General features: G+C 38.2%; 1 protein-coding gene across 1 annotated transcript in view; it reads right to left on the reverse strand.

The window, feature by feature from the left end:
- The window catches only part of LOC131438680 (uncharacterized), a 337536-nt gene that overhangs the window by 137732 nt on the left and 187249 nt on the right, over positions 1 to 12555 (reverse strand). The gene's annotated exons all lie outside the window — the stretch shown is intronic.

The raw sequence follows: 12555 nt of genomic DNA on the forward strand, positions 1-12555 counted from the left end.
ACAGAATAAAGACGGATGCATCCTGATCGACGACGAAACCTACGCCAAGGAAGACTCTCGAGCGCTGCCCGGACCGCAATATTATACGAAATCGGTGTACCAGGACCTGGACGGCGCTGACACCACGGTGGCGATGGAAAAGTTTGGACAGAAGGTGTTGGTCTGGCAAGCAATTTGTACCTGTGGTTAGCGGTTGTCGATTTTCTTCACAAAGGGCACAATTATCGCCAAGGTGTACGAGGAAGAATGTTTGAAGAAGAGAATGCTGCCACTGTACAGAAAGCATAAGGCTCCTCTCTTCTGGCACGATTTGGCTTCAGCCCACTACGCCAACTCCGTTCTACAGTGGTTGTCAAAAAATAATGTACAATTCGTGGAAAAGGACATGAACCCACCGAACTGCCGGATCTTCGACCAATTGAAAGGAAGGTAGTGGACAATTGTCAAGCAGCACTTTCGGAAGGAAGGTACAGTGTCCCAAAACATGCAGGAGTTAAAAAAAATTGGACAGCTGCCACCAGGAAAGTCACAAAAGTAACTGTGCAGAATTTATTGAAGAATGTCAAGTCCAAAGTGCGAGCGTTTCACAGAAACTAGGATTTTCTTTAATATAATCAGTGAAATGCATAAAAATGTATTTTTTCTACAATATATCGAAAACTGATGTCAAAATATGTTTTTTTTCGCTTTTTTATTCAATAATCAATGTTGCTAACTACTTTTCGATACACTCCTTATACTGAGCTGTAAGTGTTTAAAACCTTACCACATTGCTACGTGTATTTTTCCTTGAGTTTTTGAATTGCACCCCTATATAGAAAATAAAAATGTGTTCCGCATCAAAAAAATGTTAGATGACGGACCCTGTAGAATCTCACGACCAGTCAAGAACGGGAGCGGGTCATTTCGCCGAAAGCCACTTCGCCGAAAGTCGTTTCGCCAAATGCCATTTTGCCGAAAGTAGTTTCGCCGAATAGGTCATTTCGCCGAAAGTCGTACCACTAAAAGAGTCGTTCCGCCGAAAGGGTCGTTTCGCCGAAAGGGTAATTTCGCCGAAAGAGTCATTTCGCCGAAAGGGTCATTTCGTCGAAAGGGTCATTTTGCCGAAAGGGTAATTTCGTCGAAAGGGTCATGTCTCCTGTATGTTATTTCTCCTGTATAACTAACTGAGTCGGCGGAAGCGGCTTATTCTGAGGTTCATGAATCAATCCTTATTCAAGAAGTACAATTGTAGGTCAACAAAACGGGCGTCAACGCTATCATCTTTCATTTGTCTTTATTTTTAATCAATTCTAATTACGATTTTAAGACAATTTCAGGATTCGGCGAAATGACCCTTTCGGCGAAATGGCTTTCGGCGAAATGTCATTCGGTGAAGTGACCAATTCGGCGAAATGTCATTCGGCGAAATGGCTTTCGGCGAAATGGCTTCCGGCGAAATGGCTTTTGGCAAAATAACCCTGACCCGCCAAAAACGGCGATTTTTGTCGTGAATACGACTTACTTTAATATTGGACGTCTTTTAAAAATTTACCCTGTACAATAATAGATCTTAATCGTTATAAACCATGAGTATTTTTAATTTACTCATAAGAGGGAGCATTTTTGTGCATGTTGTTAAAGACGATCAATTTAGCCACAATAAGTATCACATTCAGCATTCACATCTCTCGCTTATGCATCAAATGAGCAGTACACAGGTCATGCCAAAAATATTGATGAGTAACAAAGAATGAACATTTAAGGCGAGAAAATCAATTTTTGTTTATGTTTATGTTTATTGTTTATCGTCTTCGATTAAAAAATATATATCGCACAGACTAAATCTAATTCTAAATTAACTCTACTCCTATTCGTCTTTTGAAAGTGTCCTTACTAATATTAAAATCAAAGTGGTTGTAAACGCTATTGAAATGTCGACAGCAAACATCTATTGGATTGTTTTGTCCATACTGCGTTCGATGAGCCACAGGTCGGAAAAATTCAGTTCTCCTCAGTGATCTACCAGGAACGTTGATATCTAATTCGGCCAACAGCACAGGGCAGTCCATGTTGTGCGATATCAAATCGAATATAAACAGTCGCTGCAAGTATATTCGCCTATTTCGTAGAGTGGGAAGATTGATGAGAGCGCAGCGATGATCATAGGGAGGAAGTTGTGAACGATTTTGCCAAGGAAGTTGCCGAAGGGCAAATCTGATGAAGCTCTTTTGTACTCGTTCGATACGATCTATGTGGATAGCGTGGTACGGTGACCACACAGTAACTCCATATTCGAGAATGCTACGAACCAGAGAGATGTACAGTGACTTCAGACAATAGATATCCGTAAAGTCGCGAGTATTGCGTTTGATGAGCCCTAATACTGCATATGCCTTTGCTGTCATGGTTGAGTAGTGTTCTGTGAATCGAAGTTTACTGTCGAGAATAATACCAAGATCTTTGACCGATGTTACTCTTGTTATAGGGACAGCGTTCATAGTATATTCGAACACAATTGGTGATCGTACTCGTGCAAAAGTAATGATGTTAGATTTTTCAATATTCACTCTCATACCGTTTTGATGGCACCATGTTAGAATTCTCTCGATATCCATCTGCAGAGCACAACAGTCCACCAGAGTTGTTATGATGCGATAAACCTTTAAATCATCCGCATATACGACTTTACACGATGTAAGTCTGTCACAGAGGTCGTTGATGAAAAGTACAAACAGTAGAGGCCCGAGATGACTTCCTTGAGGAACTCCAGATGTAATGTTGAAGCTTACTGAACACGAAGAACCAAGCCTTACAGATGCACTACGATTTGAAAGGTATGAAAAGATCCAGTTGGTTAACCAATCGGGGAAGCCAATTCTTTTCAGTTTCTCTACTGCATGTTGATGTGGAACACAGTCGAAAGCCTTTGAAAAGTCCACATATACTGCATCGATCTGCTGACGTTTTTCAAGTTTGCTAATAAGCGAAGACACATAGCTCATCAGGTTTGTTGTAGTAGAGCGGTTTCTGACGAAACCGTGTTGATCCAAAGATATTATGTGTTTTACTGCAGGGTAGAGAATGTTCAACAGCATGCTTTCAAAAACTTTTGGAAGACAGTTCAGAATAGAAATTCCCCGGTAATTCATTACATTATGCACGTTTCCGGATTTGTGAATTGGTATAATTAAAGTAGTATTCTTAATTAAAATTTTAAGAATATTTTGCTTTTATTATTGATTTTCTCGCCTTAAATGTTCATTGTTCATTTTTTGTTACTCATTAATATTTTTGGTATGAGCTGTGTACTGCTCATTCGGTGCATAAGCGAGAGATGTGAATGCTGAACGTGATACTTATTGTGGTCGACCTATACATCTTTGGAATTTGTTAAGAAATCTTTAATACTCAGTAGTTCCCATAAACAATACGAGTAGTAAAAATTCACAATGGCCATTCATAATAGTACACTACAACTTTATGGTCCGATAAGTTATTATGAATCTAATAAAATGTTTTTTTATATATTCTTATAAACTTCGAATTTCTAATTTGATTTGTTTCCAAATTATACCATTTTGATAATAAATGGGTATAGAATTCGTTACAACTTAAGAAATATTCCAAAATGTGGAAAACCATGTCATTCGTATTAACGTTATCCAGCTATTTCTCTGACATTACCCATCCGTCTTTTTTTTCTTTTCCAAATACGTTGATAATCGTTTAAATCGGTGGCATTGTGCACTGCGATTTTAAAACCACTTTTTCATCGTTGGAAGTAACAACAAGAAACAAACAGAGAAATATTCATTTTTCAGCTTTAGTATAATAATATGGCTAGGGACTGTAGTGCGGCAGTCTAAATAAGTTTTCTGAATAAGTTCTTTATGTTACTTTTGGGATCCTGAAAAGGACCGTTTGTGGTTTTGGAGTCCTACGACTATTTAGTTACGGATGATTACGTTTGTATTCCATTTATTAGGGCGCCGATTCAAGTCATTTGTAAGCTTGAGCCTTGGCCTAGAAAAAGTCATTATATAAATATAAATATAGTTTTGCATACGATTTACGTTCCAAAAATGTAAAGTATTGTTTAGAATCGGAGAATCCATGTGAAACCATCATCATTGGAGCACCACAAGTACAAACGACGATGATCGTGTTTGAAGAGAAACTCGCGAACGCTGCGAACATCCCGCAGCAGAACTGCTCACAGTGCAAAAGTAAAATGAAGCAAAAACTATTCACGTGTTTGCTTAAGCAGTGAGAAAGTTCATGCGAAACTTGTTCAATACTTTCAAATTCAGCGTGTTCCTTTACTCAACAGCTGAGTTCTATCGACCACAGCTAGGTAAAGTCATTTTCATTGACTCAAAATATTTTTTTTTATTTGGAGTACTTTTAATATAAAACTAGATATCACAAATTTAGACTGTTAGGTATGACAAGAACTAAGCATTGCTACCTTGATAAAAAAGTTCCCGGAATCATCACCGTGTGGCGCTCTCAGTAACCCGATTAGATTTGTTTAGGTTGCCACCAGTGTTGGTGATTGCGAAAATTTGACAGAAGCTGCTATATTGCTATCTATTCAATGCATGAACCGTGAGAGAAATTTGCTACATTTCTTCGTTCCACTTCATACTCTGAGTATTTCACGCCCTTCAGAAAAATTTACTGTCTGATAATGGTCGTTGCTGTGTGGAATTTCCCAAGAGAGAATCGCAAGTTGACAATTATTGCAGAAAGTCGAATCGATGATTCAACTTGATGATTCTCATACTAGGTTGCAATATTTCAAAACCCTTTGTGGAGCATTCACAGACATTTTCATAGACACAACTTATACAAAGGTTATATGCACATAGTTTGAATAAGCGGTAATAGTAAAATGATTTTATCGCAATTATCAACTGCCTGTATAGAATCGGATCGCGAAACGAGAATAAGCGACCGTTTGTTACTTCAGAGAGAATCCCCACAGCAGTGTGCTAACCTTTGATTCCCAGAAATGTCATCGAGAGAAATTCGCTCTCGCACTGGTGTCTATTCTATGTTAAATGAACCATTCCGGGTTTTTGTTGTTGCGATAATATCCGTCTCTCTTTGATGTCACTGATTCAATTGTGTGAAGAGTTGCCAGTGAGCGTTCTTTGATACGATAAAAGCCATGCTTGGTTGCCACATCTGTCATTGATATTCTATCAAATTTTCACTTGAACATTTTCAGCCTAGACATTTGTAAAAGTTGCGCTGTATTGAGTACATCTGCGATTGTACGTGCCCTCGATTTTGTACAATTTTAAAAATGGAAATTAAGTTGCATTAAATTTTGCGTTAAAAAAGGGTTCTATGGTGCGACGACGTTGCAAATGTTAGAAGAGTGTTTCGGCAACGATACTCTGAAGAAAACAGACGTTTATTAGTGGCACGAACGTTTCAGAAGTGGCCGTGGGTCTGTGAACGATGATGAGAGAAGCGGTAGACAATCGACATCGAAAACCGACGAAAACATCAACAAAATCAAAGAATGGATGACCATAGACCGCAAATTGACTATTAGGAGTATTATTGCACCTGATTTGGCTCCCTGTGACTTTTTTTTTCTATTCAGTCGACTCAAGAAATCGCTTCGTGGAACGCGTTTCAGCACCCGAGATGAGATTATAGAAAAATCGCAGATGGCTCGGATGGCCAAACCGAAAACTGAATATAAAAAATGATAAATAATCTTGTACTTTTTGATCAAGGTAGTATACTCGTTTCAAGGAAATAACATCACCAATTGATTGATTCTTGTAAGGCAACCCAAACTGATGGATGGTAACATTGAGAAAATGATGAAAATTGATTCTACGCTTTGTAATAAACTTGCGAAAAGAAAATAAAATTTACGCACTACTATTATCAGACGAAAGTTTTTCCCCCAAACAACATCATTTTACTGTGGACAGTCTACAGGCTAGTTCCTATTGGGGCTCACGAACTATCCAATTCATACCGCACAAACTTTCCTCAATATCAAATCACATGGGAAAACTTGTTTACGGAAATTGTTCGTCTCCTTCAATTTTTTTGCCATCGTCACCATTGCCGTCGTCAGCCGCCAGTCAGTGGTCGCGCCGTACTCTAGGTATATGACCTATAAACTAGATACAAGATACGGCATAACAAAGATCCTGTGCTGAAATAGGGCGTCTGTACCTATTGTCAATATATTAGATAGGGCACAGAGCGAATCTATCGATAACTCGACCAACAATGGATCGGAAGATTGCGATCCTATCGATTTCAATATCTTTGCTTCGAAGTAGTTTCTTAGAAAGCCGGCTTCTTTCTATCCCCACTCGTGATTTTATTACACCCATGTGAAATCATCGGTGGAGAGCATAGGCAAAACCGAACAGAATAGCATATTTTTATCTTTCATTCCATGTAATGTTTTGAAATGAGATAATCGATTTCGATTCAAAAGAATAAGTTCAGACCAATTGGATAAATAGAAGAGCTTGGTCGAATGAAGGGCCGGTAACCTTAGTAAAAAAATTGCACCGTTATAACTATTTCCTCCATTTCCCCTTCTTTCACCCCGACAGGAAGCTGTAGTACGGGGTGCTCGTAAATTGAGAAGCAAACTTGATAACCCATAGTTGGTTGCGGGTGATAAAAGTTTTTCAATTCATGCAGAAGAAAAAGACGACTAAGGACTCTCCATCGATAAATGCTTGTAGAGAAATCCCTCAGACTCCGACCAACAGAATTCTATCTATTTTTCTATTGGATTTATGGAGATAGGAACTTTATTTTTTGCATAGCGACAAGAGCAACGTTTGGGGGGAAATCACCGCCATCGAGGAAATAGGATATGTTCTAGACTTTGAAAACTTGTATTTGCGTAGTATCTGTGCACATGCCAACCAGTGTCCAATGGAAACTAGCCGCTATAAATGACCGGAAACTATCGTTATAAAGTTGAGCTTTTTCACGGAATGTCGTATTCACACACTACTATAGTGATTGCATATTTATAAGCTCTGTCAAACTCATCATTCTATTTGCCAAGTAAATTGATTACTGGTGTTTGTTTAACATAGAATAGCGCTCGATAAATTCAGTACAATCTTTGCTTTTCTAGTATTTCAACCTACATCTCCCCGGATTTCTAAACAACGATGTGCTAGTGAAATGCAATTAAGCTAAGATAAATTGATTTCAGAATACTGATTAGGCAAGGGAATGCTGTTCCGGTTTGCTACACCTCCCCGAGGTCGGTCAACCTCTTCGTCGCATTTTTTTATGTACTGGTTCGCGCGCGAGATCGTTGCAAAACCCACTGGAACAGAGACGATTGTTTTCTGTCCTTATCTTAAAGAGAAAGAGAGAGACGAAAAAAAAACATTGAAAACTCTCCTCTGGATTTGGATGCGAGGGTAGCGGCAGAGTTGCCATGTTTGTAATGCTGTTAGGCGTAACAAATAATTCTTTTGTGTGGCATAAAAAATCTAAAATTCTTAATGATAAACAACTAACATATTTCACGGCCAATAAGCAACCTGTCAACATCCACTTTGAAGAAGTGTTCCGAAACATTCAGTGACGGCTTAGAGTTCGTCATAACAGTATACGGAAAGAAAAGTTTTCTCTTCCATCTAATGTTACTATCTACACAGATAAAAATATTTTGTGAATTTTTATTTATTTTCATGCACATATTTGGAGCAGGTAATTGAATGAAATGTTACATTACAAAACTAAGCGATTTGTAAATATACAGCCTTGTTTGATGAAAAAGTAAATGCATTTCAATGTAATTTCACATCAATCATGGTTTCAAATCATATTTTCGTTTCAACTGTTTAATCTGTCTGTTTAACAGTACGATTGGTTTACATGTCGTGTAAGTTTCATCTTTTCTTTCTGTGTAGAACAGTGATTCTCAAACTGATCGCTACGGCCCACTAATGGGCATTAGCTCATTTTCAGTGGGTAGTAAGCTCAAAATTGTTAACAGGTGGGCAATGAGTCGCAAATAGTAAAATGTATTCATGACAAGTTTATATCACACATAACATATATACAGGCTCGAACAAATTTTTTCAAAATCCTGAGTAAATTTCAAATTTGCTACACGTTGGAAACACTACTGCCACCTACTCGACTGTTCGCCGCGATCTTTCAAAACATTTCACCAGAGAAATTTTTACACTTAACAGATCGGCTGAAAAGTTCGTATCGTTTCTATGAGAGGGTGCCACTAGAATTAAATCCATACCATTTTCAGTTAGTACCAACCTTCAAAAGATACGTGTATAAATTTGACAGCTGTCTGATTATTAGTTTGTGAGATATTGCATTTTGAGTGAAGCTACTTTTGTTATTGCGAAAAAAAATGGAAAAAAAGGAATTTCGTGTGTTGATGAAACACTACTTTTTGATGAAAAAAAGTGCCGCCGATACCAAAAAATGGCTTGATGAGTGTTATCCAGACTCTGCACCGGGCGAAGCAACAATTCGTAAGTGGTTTGCAAAATTTCGTACTGGTCATATGAGCACCGAAGACGATGAACGCAGTGCACGTCCAAAAGAGGCTGTTACCGATGAAAACGTGAAAACAATCCACAAAATGATTTTCAATGACCGTAAAGTGAAGTTGATCGAGATAGCTGACACCCTAAAGATATCAAAGGAACGTGTTGGACATATTATTCACGAATATTTGGATATGAGAAAGCTTTGTGCAAAATGGGTGCCGCGTGAGCTCACAATCGATCAAAAACAACAACGAATTGATGATTGAAAACCATGCTGAAATTGAACGAATTGGGCTTCGAATTGCTCCCTCATCCACCGTATTCTCCAGGATTGGCCCCCAGTGACTTTTTCCTGTTCTCAGACCTCAAGAGAATGCTCGCAGGTAAAAAATTTAGAAGCAATGAAGAGGTAATCGCTGAAACTGAGGCCTATTTTGCGGCAAAGGACAAATCGTACTACAAAAATGGTATCGAAAAGTTGGAAGATCGCTATAATCGCTGTATCGCCTCTGATGGCAATTATGTTGAATAATAAAAACGAATTTTGGCAAAAAAATGTGTGTTTCTATTAAACGATACGAACTTTTCAGCCGAACTGTTATCACACGATTTCCCTAAGTGTTAAAGACAATTTTATTTCCATGTCGCAGAATTCGATCGGAATAAAACAAAAATAAACTTGTCATTTTAACCAACAGCAAAACAAAAATCTAGAGTGAAGTGAATGTTGCACCAAAAATTGTGTCTCATGTGAAAGCGGCACCCAAATCGTGGTGGCACCTGGTGTCGATCGTGGTGACATCTGCAAGTGTTCGCCATGCAGATTGAACAAATTTTACACACAGTTCATATGTGAGCCTGTATATCTGTTTTCTGTGTTTATAAAGACATGTGGGTAATATATCATTGCGGAAAACAATTCCATTCCACTCTATCAGTTGCAAAAATAATGTGATTAGTGCATCATTCATTTCTTGTGAGATTTGTGAGAAAGAAAACGCAAGTAAGAAGAATCTAAGTGCTGTTACGACCAAGAATTGGTCAAATAAGATTGAGTGTAAATAGTTTAATGTTTCATTAGATATTCATATCATGTCTATATTCCAAATTCTATTCATACAAAATACTGAAATTCAGGTCCAAGTTCAACATCCAGATGGTCAGAATAATCTTCAGAATTCGAGTCCAAAATTTTGTTCGGAATCCTGAACTCAGATTCAGATGTTCGGAATTCAGATTCAGAACCCTGCTTCCTGGTTCAGAATTTAGGCTCAGATCCAAAATTTCTGTCAGAAAATCAGACCCAGAATCTAGGCCTGTTATTAGAACTCATGTCCAAAACACACGAAAACCTATGTATTCCTGTCAAGAGTTCAGGTCTATAATCCAAGTTTACAATGCAGGCCTTGAACTAAGTCCAGAATTCAGATGAAGAGTCAACATTCAGTATCTAGTTTCAGGTTCTAAAATTCTGTCAGGGGCTGACCCGGGGTCAGAATTTAAACCCAGGATCAAAGTCCAAGTCTAGGTTGAAAATTGAATTCCAGAATCCAGAATTTTAGTCCAGAATCTGAGTCCAGTTTCAGAATTCATATCCATAAAACCAGAATTTCGGTCTACAATTGTAGTCCCGATTTTAGGTTAAAATTCAGATTCTGCACTCAGATCACAAATTCATGTTCAGAGGTTAGGTCAGGTTACTCATTTCAGGTCCAGGTTTTGAGTTCCAATTATAGTACGGAATCCTGGCCTGGCATTCAGATTGCAGAGCTGCTAAATGTCACCATCAACTAGCAACTATGAACGACGAAGATTGGAAAGTTTATGTCACTGGACTGCTGCCAACCAGACTCTACACGGAACAGCAAAACAACCTAATTTTAAGTACATTCCACCCAATTTGGGGGTTCCGTTCAATAACCTATTTTTTGGTAAAGTGGCTCTAGGTAGTTTCCGTAAGGCACGTGGAAAAAAATACTTAAAGATTAGTTATATCTACTCAATGGTAAGTTATATTTACTCTACAGTTGAGTCGTATTGACTCAATTTCAAGTTGGTACGGTTTACTTAATTTTGGCTTATTGAACGAAACTCTCGCTGTTGGGTGGTTTTGCTCTTTGTATTTTGACAAAAATGGAAGGAGCGAACGGAAGAAAAGATTCAAAAGAACTCAAAATTAAGTAAAAAGAACTCAAATAATAGGTAGTTTTTATTTTCCGTGTACCAATCATCATATATTGAATGTCTGAGAGCCGATCTGTCATAACTTATATCGTTTTCGTTTATTGATCAGAGCAGCCCGAGAGCTGACCCAGAGTCGCCAAAATAACTTTTGATGAGATTGTTTTAGCAACCTGGGGTCGCTCTAGATCGGACTCAAATCGCGTAGTTTCGCTCTGAAAATTTTCTCGGGTCGCAAGACGCATTCATGCGAATTTGTTTATTTTTTTCTTTTTTATATGAGTTGTTGTACCACGTGTTCGTTTTACTCAGAGTCAGAGTCACCTGCGTGTAGGTTCTAAAACGAAAACGGTATTAAATTCTCTTGATATGACACTCACCAGGACGTTCATTGATTGCCGATTGATATTATCTTCATTTCTCCTGTTACTGTTTGATTACTATGTGACTAAATATTAATCAAGCAGCATAAACATTGAATTAGATTCATTTACACCAATGAACTCCGAAGTCCGATGACTTTATCAATTTTTGTTTATGTTAGTACTCTCATGGAAATTTTTATTTCAACAGGGAATAGGAGAATGGGAGAGAAAACAATAAAGTCATCTGTCTTTGACTGAGTATACTTCTACTTGGTCATAGAACTATCGAGTATTCCATTTGACAGATACTTTGACCGCACCGATTACAGTTGTCGATGATTTTAGTCAGTCTGTCAAGGCCATTTGGCATGACTGACAATTCGCAACTCTGACTGCATGTATAGAATTCAGGTCCAGATTTAGAATCCTAATAAAGAATTCTGGCTCAGGTCCAGAATACTGAATCAAGATCCAAGGTCGGAATGCAGGTCCAGAACTCAAATCCAGAAACCAGGTCCTTAATCATGCTTCAAAATTTGGACTCACAATCAAAGTCCAGAGTTATGTTTCTGAATCCAACTTCAGAATCCAAAATCAGGATCAAGTTCCAGGTTCACGATGTTGGTTCATTCCCAGTATCTCTGTCAAATTTTTTGAGTAAAAATCTTGTTTGAAATTCGAATCCAGCTCCAGATCTAGACCCAAAACCTTCATCAAGAGTACAAGCCAAGAAATCATGTTCAGGTCTAGGATCCCAATCGATGCTCAGTATCCAAGTGTAGATTTCTGCCTCAGGTTCAGAATCTCTGTCAGAATTTTCGTTCAAGAACCATGTCCAGATTCAGTATTCAGAAACCTTGTCGGATATCCAAATCCAGGGTCCTGGCTCAGAATCCTGGTCTAGGTTAAGAATCTCTGTCAATAATTTTGGTTCAAGTTTAGAATTGAGGAACTCTAGAGAACTCAGATCCAGAATCCAATCCAGGTTCACAGTCCAAGTGCAAAATAGGTTCAAAGCTTAGTTTCAGAAACTGTCAGAAGTTCAAAAAACAGAATTCTTGCTCAGAATCCAGGTCCAGAATCTAGGTTAAGGTCTCTTTCATGAGTTCACATTCACAATCTAACTCCAGGTCTTGAATCCAGATGCATGTTTCGAATATAAGTGCTGAATTCTGCTTCAAGTTCAAAATCCATATTCGGATAAAGCATAGTTCAGTATTCTAATCCAGTGTTCAGGAGCAGAATCCAGATCCTTAATGAGAGGACTTGCAAGTTTTTCTAACAATCATAGAACCAAATACTAACAAATGTAATAAACAGTTATAATTCCGTCCGCAAACTTCTTTAAACCGGGGAAGTCGTTCTTCCAACTGAGCTACTGTGGATGTTATGATACACAACTCAGAAGATTTTCCACTGGAAAAGAATTTGGTATTTGATTTGACTGTGCACAGTCGGTTAAGTTCACATTTTAGTTGATCCCCAGCGATCCA

This window comes from Malaya genurostris, chromosome 1 (assembly GCF_030247185.1).
Source record: "Malaya genurostris strain Urasoe2022 chromosome 1, Malgen_1.1, whole genome shotgun sequence".
Taxonomy (NCBI): domain Eukaryota; kingdom Metazoa; phylum Arthropoda; class Insecta; order Diptera; family Culicidae; genus Malaya; species Malaya genurostris.